Here is a 13995-nt window from a genome sequence, read left to right on the forward strand (position 1 = left end):
AAAACAGCGGCAGAGAGAAACAACGAGTAAGCAAGCAGTGTAGGGTCATAAAACTCCACAGTATAGTGGAGTTGCTTTATACCTGTATTTCCTGGCGTATAAAACGACTTTAACCCATGAAAATCTTCTCAAAAGTCAGGGGTTGTGCTGAAACTTTAGGGACAGGGCTGGCTGGAAAACCTGGAGCGGATCTCCCATTTGGTCTGTGCAGGGAAAGCGGGACCAATTGGAGAAGAAGCTGTAGTCCAGACATGTCAAACACAAGGCCCGGGGGCCAGATCTGGCCCGCGAAGTGGTTTCATGTGGCCCGCAAAGCCATCCTGGAAACAGTGAGGGAACGGCCCCCACTGCCTTGGCCCTGGCCCAGAGACCCTCCTGCCAGAGACCCTCAGATCTGTCCCACTCCTGCCCAGGCCCCCATAGGCACCCTTGATGCGAACCATGTAGAACTGACCATGCCCACCCAATAGGCCATACGCACTCTAGCCACGCCCACCCAGGAGGCTACGCCCACCCTGGCCATACCCACCCGGCCCCTTGAGGGCAACCGCAATGCTGATGCGGCCCTCAATGAAATTGAGTTTGACACCCCTGCTGTAGTCCGTGATTTTTTACAGGCTGGGGTCTGGGCGTCTTTCCTTCTAAAGTTGAAGAGCAGCTGCAGTCTATCCCAACTTGAAAGGCAGGTGGGGAATGCAGCAGTTAGAGCAGCTGCTTAGCTCTAAGGACACATTTGACTCAGGAGCTGGGCGGGCGGGCTGGAAAACCTGGAGCGGATCTCCCATTTGGTCTGCGCAGGGAAAGCTTTAGAGTGAATTAGGAAAAGTTTAATCCACTTGCACTGTTTTATGTTTACATGTTTAATGACAAACAGCCTTATGTTTATAAGTGAGTTTTCCTACTAAGTACCTGCATGTCATAAGCATTTGAATTAAAATGACTCAGCCTTCCATCCTTCCGAGGTAGGTAAAATGAGGACCCAGATTGTTGGGGGCAATAAGCTGACTTTGTAATAATTCCACTTGTGGTGTGTGTGAAAGCCCTAATAAGCAGGCATATACATAGAATGAAGTTTCAGTTTCAGTTTTATTTGATTTGTATACCGCCCTTCTCCCTAGGGACTCAGGGCGGTTCACAGGGCATATATAAATAACAATACAATACAATACAAAAGTTAAAAAGATTAAATCAATGCCCAGTTAAAAACAGTAATACAATTCTAAAACAACAATTTAAAACCCAAATCCCCCGTCAGGCCAGACCAGCTAATTCAAATAAAGGCTACTGCTAAGCTTGTAAGCCGCCCTGAGTCTTTGGAGAAGGGCGGGATATAAATGGAATTAAAATAAATAAATAAATAAATATTAAAATCAAATCTGATGTTTTTTAATTTTTATTTGGTGTGCGTTGGAAGAGGGGTAGTCTTATATGGCAAGTATAGCCCAAACCCTATAATTTAACAGGAAATGTAGGGGGGTCGTCTTATACGCCCAGTCGTGCCGGAAAATACGGTATATAAGAAATAACTGCATCTCTTAACAGAAATAGAGTACAACAATAAGGAAAACTGCCTTGAATGCATTTGGGTCAATATAAGAGGGGGGGGGGGAAATGACATTGCCATAGATGTATACTATAGGCCACCCAACCAAACAGAGGAAATAGATGAATTTTTTGCTAGTCAGTTAACTAAGGTATGTAGGAAGCACATCACAATAGTAATGGGGGGCTTTAATTACCCTGACATCAACTGGGAAGCAAACTCTGCACCAAGTGGAAGATCAAACAGGTTCCTGACAAATCTAGCAGACAACTTTGTCTCCCAAAAAGTAGAGAAGGGAACTAGGGGATTAGCCATATTGGACCTAATTCTTACTAACAGAGATGAAATGATAGAAGGTGTTAAAGCCACAGGAACCTTGGGGGGAAATGATCATGCAATATTGGAATTCAACATTATGTAAGCACAATCAATATAACATAGTCAAACTAGGGCCTTAGGCTTTAAGAAAAATAATTTCAATAAACCTAGAGTTTGGGAAGTATTCCATGAATGAGAATCCTCAAGTCAAGGGGAAAACAAGAAGCTTGGTAAATTTTGAAAAGTAAAATTATAAAAGCCCAGTTTAGCACAATATCAATGAAGAAAAAAAAATAGCAACTCTCAAAAGAAACCAGGATGGCTGCATAAAGAACTCTCTGATAAACTGAAAGACAAAAAGGACAGGTATAAGAAGTGGAAAGAGGGGCACATAACTGAGGCAGAATATCAGCAGATAGCCCGAGCCTGCAAATATGAAGTGAGGAAAGTTACGGCTCAACAAGAACTAAGACTTGCGGCAAATGTCAAAAATAACAAAAAAAGCTACTTTCAACATGTAAGAAACAAGAAAAAAGTCAAGGAAACACTCCATTAGTGGGAGAAAGTGGCAAGAAGGTGATGAGCAACAGGGAGAAAGCAGAACTACTTAAATCATTTTTTTGCATCTGTCTTTACACAAAGGGAAAAAAACAGTCCAACATATCAAAAACAGTACCGTAAAAATAGATTAGAAACAGAAGTTAAGATAGGCAAGAAAATGGTAAGTGAGCACCTCTCCACCCTAGACGAGTTCAGGTTTCTAGGACCAAATAGATTACACCTTAAAGGTTCTGAAGGAACTGGCAGACATGATCTCAGAACCACTGAACTATATCTGTCAAAGATCCTGGAGCACTGGAGAATTACCAGGTGACTGGAAAAGAGCTGATATAGTTCCCATCTTCAAAAAAGGAAAAAAGTAGATCCAGGAAACTGCAGACCTATCAACCTGACTTCAATATCTGGCAAGATTTTGGAAAAGATAATCAAATAATGAATCTGTGAACACCTAGAGCAGGGGTGTCAAACTGCTGGCCCACGGGCCGGATGCATCATCCGGAAGCCGCACCCACCCCATTGCCGGCAATGGCAAAACTGTCCCGATACGTAGCATGACATCATGTGACATCGCGAGTTTGACATGTCTTACCTAGAAGCAAACAAAGTCATTACCAAAAGCCAACATGGGTTTGTCAAAAACAGATCATGCCGGACAAATCTTTTTGCATTCCTTGACCAGGTAACAAAATTAGTGGGCCAGAGGAATGCTGTGGATATAATTTACTTGGATTTCAGTAAGGCATTTGATAAAGTAGATCACAACCTACTACTTGCTAAGATTAAAAAAATGTGGGTTAGACAACATCACCACCAGATGCATTCGTAGCTGGCTGACCAATCGCACTCAATGTGTGGTCTTCAATGGAACTGCATCTACATAGAAGGAAGTATTCAGTGAGGTACCCCAATGCTCTGTTTTAGGCCCAGTGTTCTTTAACATCTTCATCAATGATTTGGATGAGGGGATAGATGAGGAACTTATCAAATTTGCAGACAAGAAGCTGGCAGAAATAGCCAACAGTCTAGAAGGTAGGCTTAAGATACAGAAGGATCTTTACAGATTTGAAAATTGGGCGCTATCTAACAAAATGAAATTCAATGGTGAAAATAGTAAGGTTCTACATTTAGGCAACAAAAACCAGTATAGGTGGTTCCTTGCTCAATAGTAGTAACTGTGGGAGGGGTCTAGGAGTCCTAGTGGACAATCACTTCAATATGAGCCAGCAGTGTGCTGCAGCTGCCAAAAAAGCCAACACAGTGCTAGGCTGCATTAACAGAGGAATAGAATCAAGATCATGTATATGCCCTAATAAGCAGGCATATACATAGAATGAAGGCTATTGCTAAGCACATTGATTTGTGCTTAGATTGTAAGCCGCCCTGAGTCTTCGGAGAAGGGCGGGATATAAATGGGATTTTTAAAAAAAGTGTTAATACCAGTAAGGCCACACTTGGAATACTGCATCCAGTTTTGGTCACCACGATGTAAAAAGGATGTTGAGACTCTAGAAAGAGTACAGAGAAGAGCAACAAATATGATTCAGGGACTGGAGGCTAAAACATATAAGGAACGGCTGCTGGAATTGGGTATGTCTAGTTTAACGAAGAGAAGAGTGAGGGGTGACATGATAGCAGTGTTCCAATATCTCAGGGGCTGCCACAAAGAAGACGGAGTCAAGCTATTCTCCAAAGCACCTGAAGGCAGGACAAGAAGCAACGGATGGAAACTAGTCAAAGAGAGAAGCAACCTAGAACTAAGGAGAAACTTCCTGACAGTTAGAACAACTAACCAGTGGAACAACCTGCCTCCAGAAGTTGTGAATGCTCCAACACTGGAAGTTTTTAAGAAGCAATTGGACAACCATTTGTCTGAAATGGTATAGAGTTTCCTGCCTGAGCAGGAGGTTGGACTAGATGACCTCCAAGGTCCCTTCCAACTCTATTCTATTCTATTCTATTCTATTCTATTCTATTCTATTCTATTCTATTCTATTCTATTCTATTCTATTCTATTCTATTCTATTCTATTCTATTCTATTCTATTCTATTCTATTCTATTCTATTCTAATTATTCTATTCTATTATTCTATTCTATTCTGGGATGCACTGAGATTTATCGCCAACTAAAATACATTCCCGTTTCCTTCCTAAAGCTTTTTTTCTTCTATACTTGTGCATAGAGAAATAGCTATAAGCCACATAATATAATTTTGCCCTTGTCTGTTATGGTGTGAACGCCTATGGACTTGATGGTCCATTCTTCTGCATCTCTGTGCTTAGGATTTCTACCTTAATGCTGCCAAAATGTTGCTTTTGCCATTAATGGGATAGCAAATTAAAAGTAAGACTCCACAGGATTTCCTATTAAAAAAAGGAAAAGAAAAGAAAGAATAATTGGATAATTTGAAAAGAAAGTTGGATAGTTCCATCCTGGTGGTGTCCATAACAAATTAGAATGATGTCCTCACACAAAACCCCTAACACAAATTCACAACAGTGTATTTGTGTTCCAACACTGATGCAAATATTAAATTGTAACTCACATGTTATCATGTTTCTCTTCTATATTTACACTGTACCTGCTTGTTCTTAAAGAAGAAGAGACTAAAATTGGAGCAAAGAATGGTGACAAGGGAAGGAACTAAACTTTTAATTAATAATATAGAAACCCTGAAAAGACTTTACAGTAAAAAGGTCTGATTTCCTCAGTATTTTAATATTTATGATTTATAGATTTTCCAGAATCATCCAACCATGGTTGTTCCAAAATAACAGTAACAAGGACAGTCTTTATATCACTGCAGTGATGACTGGATGATGCTGGGAAGATACATTAAATCATGGATTATGAAAACAAGCCATATGGCTAGCAGGTTATGAGAATTTAGCTGTTATGGCTAATAAATTAAGATTTAGTATGTTTTGTGAACACAGCTTGTTGCATTTTATTATTTTAGCCAGTTGGTGAAGCTAAGCAGTTTTAAACATTGATTGGTGAATTGGCTGTATTCATACCCATCATTACTTGATCACGGTATACTGAATCAATCATGAATACATTGTGAGTTTTACTTTGAATGGTGAAGTTTGTTGAATAAACATTGTGCATAAACCATAGTTGGCTGCATTCATACATTAATATATATGCCATTGTTTACTCATAGTGTCAGGGCTTATATAATATAATAAGATTTAGATTCCCAAACTGGTACCTGTGGGCGCACTACTGACCCAGTAACCTCACTTGGTGTCCATGACCTGTCTGAATTTGCTTTAAAATTATTCTAGCTTGATCGGACTTCCGGTGGCGGCGTGGCGCCGGAGACAGCCGTTTCGGGCTGCCCGCTGCTCAGCTGAGTTGTTTTCACCCGAAACAGCGCCGATCAGCTGTTCGGGTGGATTTGAAGCCCCCTCCTCGGGAGAAGAGGAGGGGGTGAGGCCCCAGGTAGGGGTTGAGTTCTCCGGGGCCGCCTGAGCTTAAAGCTTGGGCGGCTGAAGGATTGAACTCCCCCGTAGCCTGGGTTGCTCCCAGCTGTTCAGCGTCTCTGCTCCGGGATCTTTGGAGCAGAGCCAGGCGTTTGCGACCACCCCTGCCAGAAGGAAAGACCTTGGAATAAAAAGGAGCAGGCAGAGCGGTACAGGAGGTTAAGGTGAAGAGGACTTTTATTCTTATTCTCTAGCTTAATGGACTTTATAAACCTAAAGTGAAAGTGCGCAACAAGTGAAAGTGAAAAGATGGCGGCTAAACCTCCCTCAAAAACTCTTCGGAGTGCGGGAACTTCCCCGGTGCAACAGACATCGTTGCAAGCTTTCCTTCCTCCTGCTGCATTGACATCGAAAGAGCTAGAAGATGCTCTGGAAAAACAATCCCAGGTAATATCAGAAATGCTGGGTGACAAGTTGGCAAAGGTGGAGGAGAAATTGGAGAAATTGGAGGAGAGGATAGAAGAGAAGTTTAAAGTAATGGAGGAGAGGATGGAAGTTGATAAAGCCGTTAAAGGAGCTGTTTCAGATAATTCAGAGAGGGGGAAAGGTGCCTCCGTCTTGGAGAACTGCTTTTATCTCTTTGATACCGAAGGAAGATCAAGATGCTACTCAAGTTAAAAATTATAGACCGATATCACTTTTAAATACAGATTATAAGATATTTGCTAAGGTGTTGGCTAATAGACTGATGAGGGTTCTGCAACAGGTGATTCATGGGGATCAAACTGGGTTTATTAGTGGTAGGCAAATGAAAAATAATGTGAGGCATATAGTTGATGTGTTAGAGTTTTTGGAAAGGAACAACCAGATCCCTGCGGCGCTAATTTTTTTAGATGCTGAAAAAGCTTTTGATCAATTGAATTGGCAATTTTTGATGAAAGTTCTAGATAAAATGAATTTTGGGGATAAATTTTTGCAACCAATTAGGGCATTATATCAAAAACAAACTGCCCGAATAATAGTTAACAATAGCTTGACTGGAGCTTGTAATATTGAGAAGGGCACAAGGCAAGGGTGTCCGTTATCGCCTTTGTTATTTGTGTTAACATTGGAGATATTATTGGTAAAAATACGGAACTCGGAAAGAATTAAGGGTATACAAATTAGAGATCAGGATTATAGATTGAGATCGTTCGCAGATGATCTGGTTGTTACGGTGACCCAGCCGGAAAACTCTGTTGTGGACCTGATGGAGATAATAATACAATATGGGAAGGTTTCTGGATTTAAAGTTAATGTACAAAAAACTAAAATTCTGGCCAAAAATATGACAGTATCGCAAAGGGCTCTTTTAGAAGGATTAACTGGATTTGAGATTGTCAAGAGGGTCAAATACTTGGGGGTGTTTTTGTCACCCTCTAATACAAAGTTATATAAAAATAATTATGAAAGATTATGGGGAAAAGTTCAAAAAGAAATGGAGAGCTGGGAGAAATTGCAATTGTCTTTGTTGGGGCGAATCGCAGCAGTGAAAATGAATGTCCTGCCTAAATTTTTATTTTTATTTCAAATGATACCGGTTCTTAAGAAAGATTTTAATCTGGAGGAATGGCAGCGAGGTATCAATAAATTTGTCTGGGCAGGGAAAAGGCCACGAGTTAAACTTAAGATTATGCAGGATACTCGTGAAAGAGGTGGCCTTAAAATGCCCAATCTTAAATTATATTATGAAGCTGCTGCGTTAGCAGGAATAAGTGATTGGATTAATTTGACACAAGAGAGATTATTAAATCTTGAGGGCCACGACTTGTTATTTGGCTGGCATGCATATTTGTTGTATGATAAGAAGGTAGATAATGTGTTCAAAGTGCATATTTTAAGACAGGCATTGTTGAGAGTCTGGAAGAAGTATAGACATAAGTTAGATTGTAAGATACCATTGTGGGCAATTCCAAAACACGCAATAGAAAATATAAATGTTGGTTTTAAACATGATGTGACTACGTATAAGGAGATTTTAAGTCTGGAAAGAAATGTCTGGTGTCTGAAACCGTACGATCTCTTGCGAGATGAGAAGATTATTCAAACTTGGTTTCAATATATTCAGCTACGGGCCAGGTGGAAAGAAGATCTGAAAATTGGTTTTACAATGACTGATGAAAATCTGATAAAGCAAATTAGAAATCAGGGTCCTGCACATATCAAACGGATATATCTTGCATTGATAGAAACTGATTCAGAAACAGAACTTGTTAAAGATTGCATGATAAAATGGGCCCAAAATATCCAAGAAGTTATTACAATGGACACGTGGGAAAAGATCTGGGTGAGGAACGTAAAATTTACACAAGCTCAAAATTTAAGAGAGAACTTTTATAAAATGTTTTATAGATGGCATTTAGATCCTAAAAAGCTTGCAAGTATGTATCCGAACTATCAGCCCAAATGCTGGAGGTGTGGTGACGAAGATGCAACATATTTTCACATATGGTGGACTTGCAAAAAGGTTAAGGCCTTTTGGATAAAAATTTGGTGGAATATGCAGAAGATCTTCAAGCAAAAGATAAAGTTTTGTCCGCAATTCTTTCTGTTGGGTATAATTACAGAAGCTACTGTTGTGGACACTAAGTTGATGTTGAATTTAATTACGGCAGCAAGACTCTTAATAGGTCAGTATTGGAAGAAGGAGGAACTGCCGACTATAGAAGAATGGACTTTAAAGGTTTCAGACCTGGCAGAGATGGCAAAGATATCGGCTTATTTGAAAGATCACTCGCAAGAACGTTACATTATGGAGTGGAGAAAATGGATTGAGTATATCCAGAACAAATACGGGACTAAAAAGTTTCATGTAGCATTTGAATAAGTCTTCCTTTCTTTTCTTTTTTCTTTTTTTTATATATTTAATAGTAATAGTGTTTGTAGTTATCCTATATGAGCTAGAGAGTGATAGATTTTAGAGTTTGTGGTTGTTAGCATTTGGATGTTTATGATTGTTTTTTTTTTATACCCTGTACTTAGCTCTGGGAAGTCGGGGGGGGGGGAAGGGGGTAGGGGTAGGGAGGGATGGGTATGGGAGGGGGAGGGGGGATTGTTAAAGATAAAATGTATGTTAAAACTTTTCAATTAAAAAAAAATTATTCTAGCTTTTTTTCTTTTCTTTTTTAAAAAAAAGATACATGTGAAACTAATGTGTTGCAAAATAAAACACAGCCTCCAATGTCCAAAATGTTTTTATTGCTATATATTACCTGAAATATTTTTATAAATAAATATTATGGTGAGTTCTCCATCTGTACAAAAAGAAAGGTAGCCGAATTCCTGGGAAACTCACCAGTTTCCCTTCTGGTAATTGGCAATTTTGTTTTGGGCCATGCTCACTATGGCAACCATTTCATAAAAGTGCTATCAAAATGTCAGATGTGCCCACTGCTCCAAAAAGATTGGAGTTCCTACAGTAAACTTGTCATTTGGCTTTCAATTGGCTCTGTTGTTACGTGTTGAGCAAGCACAATCAATTTAGAATTCATAAGAATATTTCCTTTGATTGTACAAAGGAAAAAGATTGTTGGAAATGTGCTAAAAACATCCATTCCAAGTTACTATTAGCCTACTCATTTGACTGCCTAAAGCCGAGTTTTTCAATCTTGGCAAGTTTAAGATGTGAGGACTTCATCTCCCAGAATCCCCCACTACATCTCCCAGAATCCCCCACTCGGCTGAGAAACATTGGCCTAAAGATCATATTATAAAAGGATGAAGAGAACAAAGAAGCAAAAGGATAATCTTTGGCATGAATACTAGGGTGGTAATTAAGAGAGGACGATTGATTCCATGAAAAAGCAAAAAGAAGACGTGGCAAGTCCAGAAAGCTGGGCAACCACGTGATAACCCTTTTCTTAGACAGCTGCTAGTTTAATAAATGAATTACAGCATTTACCGTGATGTTTCCAAATGTTGAGTAAGCATCAACGTATCCCAAGCATTATCTCAGAGAAGCATTTCTAAGACTATTACCAGAGAACACCAATCCCTCTTCTTTTAGTCTTTGCCTGATTAGTAAACTATCGCCACTGAATTTGTAATCAGACTGGGTGTATTTTTTTTCCTTTTGAAATTTTAAAGCAGAGGTGTGTTGCCCTACTTAATTAATCTAATTGTTATTGGCCCTTCAAAATTATGATGGGAGATATCGCCTTATCAGAGCAACTAATTATCCTTAAAGAGTAATTTACGTCAAGATAATAGTGCAGGCCAGGCCAGATGGATTGGATTTTGCACAAAACAGGATTACTTTCTAAAGTTGTTGTATTTTTACCATTCTTTTCTTTTAAAAGACAAACAATCTTGCCTCGCAGTTGTCTCCGCCCTAGTAATATCTGTTGTTTGTGTGGTATGTTTTATCATCATGATGAAGCCAGTAAAATCCATGGATGCTGTCAGAATATATGTACCCTGTCTGACAACATGAGGTTAGGCTGAGATTTACACAAAGAACTTTTACTTTGCCACAGGAGGCTGGCGTAAATGTAAAATCCATTTCAGTTCATTTACAAGGTGGAAACCAGTCCTGACATCTGCTCATTTTCAAACACAGCAAGGACAAAAGAAGTGCTCAAAAATTAAAGAGAACCAAGATGCAGACAGAGGAGATGCAATCCGCGCTATAAATTACATCTGGGGGTGGGTGGGAGAAATCCAACTGCTGTTAAATAATTTGCCATGAATATGTTTAGTTAAAATATAAGGCTTCATCTGTTTTAATGAAAATTCAGGGAGCGTTCCCAGGCGAACAGCCCAAGCAACGGAATGCCATAATTTCTCACTGGCGATAGCCCATAAAACATTCATGCTTATGTAACAGTATTAGAGTTCTTATTCTTTTCAAAGTGAAGTTGCTATTTATTTAGTTTGATTTATAAAATTGTGAAAGCCACACTTTAACGATACAGATTTCATCTGTGTACACACACAGGCGTGCACAACATGTTTAATCCAAACTGCAAATGGAACCGTGGATAGCAATCCAACCTCCATTGTCATTGATCCTTAGACACAGCAAGGTTTAGGCAGTCTGATCATCGTTCTTGCTAAAGGGCATTTGGAAACCCATGGCCTTTTTATGCCATTTATGTTAAGGAATTTTAGTAATGAGGATAAGTAGAGAAGGTAGAGAAGAACAGAGATCCATAAAACAGACGCCTGTACGACCAAAAAGGAAGGAGGAAAATAATTCATTTTCTCACAATTAGACTGTTTGCAGAACCTGATCTCTGACTTACTAATACTCTGTGTATGATATAATTCTTTACTTAACTCTCTTGGTTCCCACTCTCCCTCACTGTACAGTAGTTCAGTGTTTTTCATACTTGACAACTTAGTGTGGAGTTAGTGTGGACTAACTCTCAGAATTCCCAGCCAACATGCTAGATGGGGAATTCTGGGAGTTGAAGTCCACACATCTTAAAAGTTGTGAAGTTTGAAAAAAATACTGTTGGAGTCAGTGCTTTTTTTGTAAAAGAAAAAGGTGCCGGAACTCACACATGTCATACAACCTGCCTTGCCTACCCTACAAGGTTCCATCCAAAAAAGGTGCCGGAACTCCATTCTGAGCGTTCTGTGACAAAAAAAGCCCTGGTTGTAGTTCTTACAACAGGCTCAGGCAGAGTTAAGAGTAATGCTAGATAATGCACCCTCACTAATATACTCTTACTCCTAGATTTTTTTTAGCCCATCTGGATCCCATCAGCAAGAGATAGTGATAATACAGACAAGATAATATAGTCCACTGATGGCAATACTTTACTGCCTTTTACTCTTTTTTTCATTCATTCAAGTGTCCAGTCAACATCATCTTGCATTTCAAATTTTGAGAGGCAGATTTATTTTGACTGCTTGTTAACATGTTCTTTTCTACTTTACTTTCTTGTTTTCTCTCCCTTTCTTTTTTGCTACAGCTTTTTTTCTAGCTTCTTAGAACTGGCCCTCTAGACTTTACTGACTATTTTGTTCCTCCATTCTTCCTTCGCACCTTTTTAGATTTTTCAGCTGTGGGTTTTGAATGTCTTTCGTGATACGTGATTTCTTGGTCCAAGTAGGCTAGGGAATTGCTGCCAGCAGCTGTTCACATTTTAGAAGGGTTTTTTTTTCTACACAGCAACTTCATATCTTTTACATCAGAAATATCTAAAGCTTAAGCTGCGAAAAAATCCACTTTGGAAATGATTATTATTAGTGGGAAATACAGCTAGAATCACTTCTAGTGTGTCATGCACATCTTATTTGAAGACTCAGTTCTCATTTGTTATTCATTTTTTAATTATATCTCTCTAAAACAGACTTTATTCTTAAATCTGGCCTGTACTTCAAAAACCCATCAAACAGAAGTTTGTCTGTTTTTTTCTGTAAAGATAGTATGTCCATATCCTTCTGAATGGATGGAACTTGGATTCAGTGCAATCTTACCCGGTCCATTGAAAAGGTGAGGTTTACTCCTAGAGAAGATTTGAAATTCTGACTTTTGACCAAAGGATCTTTGGTGCCCCCTCAAGTTTCTTATCCCACCTATCTTTTTAAAGGATCTATTATATTTAATTAAAAATAAAATGGAAAATGGGCGTGCTATAAAGCAAACCTCCACCCTCAGTCATAACCTTTTAAAATTAGGGGACTGGAGGGTACAACATATAAGGAACAGTTGCTGGAATTGGGTATGTGTAGTTTAATGAAGAGAAGGAAGAGGAGTGACATGATAGCAGTGTTCCAATATCTGAGGGGCTGCCACAAAGAAGAGGGAGTCAAGCTATTCTCCAAAGTGCCTGAAGGCAGGACAAGAAGCAACGGATGGAAACTAATCAAGGAGAGAAGCAACCTAGAACTAAGAAGAAATTTCCTGACAGTTAGAACAATCGGAACAAGCTGCCTCCAGAAGCTGTGACTGCTCCAACACTGGAAGTTTTTAAGAAGAGACTGGACTGCCATTTGTCTGAAATGGTATAGGGTTTCCTGCCTGAGCAGGGGGTTGGACTAGATGACCTCCAAGGTCCCTTCCAACTTTATTATTATTATTATTATTATTATTATTATTATTATTATTATTATTATTATTATTATTATTATTATTAAAAAATAGTCTCTGAGCTGAGCCACAAGGAGAACTTTAGGTATTTTCTTTTCTTTTTCCAAATTAATATAGAACTTTTGTAGGATTAGTCCAAATTTTTTCCTTAATTCACAGCTTAGAGAAAAGATAGGGTAGTGGATTCCCAGCAACAAATAGAAGCTTTTTAGTAAATACAGATGAAATTACTTAATTTCTTTGCTGAATTAATCAATGTTCTTTTGTAGCTTTGAGGCTTTAAGATTTGTTCCCAGAGTAGATATTCGCCCTTTTCTCAAAAAACGGGGAAGGAGGTTTTCAGGAAAGTCCCACAGGAAGATGGTTAGGGAATAAGAAAGGTGAAAGCTCACCCAGGTCCTCCAGATTGCTTCTTAGTGCTAGGTAGTGCTTTGGCTTTCGGCAGGGAGCGGCTTAATGATCGGCCATCTTTATGGCCGGTCTCCTCTTCTTCAGGCCAAAGGAGATGATTCCGGATTCCAGCGGAGGGCTGCCACCCTTCCGCGATCTCAGGAAAGTCCTCCTCTCAGTAATCGCCCCTCCAGGGCGTTTTTTGACCCTTTTCAGGGTGCTCCAAAAAACAGACGGCAGGAAGCAGGCTGTTCCTGCACGTCTGGAAGTGCCACGTGCGCAAACCAGAAGCCAGTTTGACATTTATTTTGTGGCCATGCCCAAGACACACTGTTCAAACTGCAGCTATGCCTGCCGGTCAAAAAAGGATGATTTACCTTGGCCCATCTTCCCCTATCTCTAGGCAAAGTAAAGCAGCCATTTGAGGAGCTGACCATCCAACTGAGGGTGAGGCCTATTGCCTCTCTATTTGTCAGAGAATGCAGGAAAGCAATTCTAAAGTCAGAAGAGGCTCTCCTGAAAGGAGGGTATAGGTTGGTGGGGAGCATCAACCCTGATTGACAGAAGTAGATCCACCACCCAAAAACTATTTTCCCAAAAACGTATTTTCTTGTACATAGTGAAATGAATCTGAATTTGAACCTCAAGATGTTTTCAAACTTAAGATTCCTTAGCTAAT

This window comes from Vipera berus (assembly GCF_964194415.1).
Source record: "Vipera berus genome assembly, chromosome: 1".
In the NCBI taxonomy this organism is placed as follows: Eukaryota; Metazoa; Chordata; class Lepidosauria; order Squamata; family Viperidae; genus Vipera; species Vipera berus.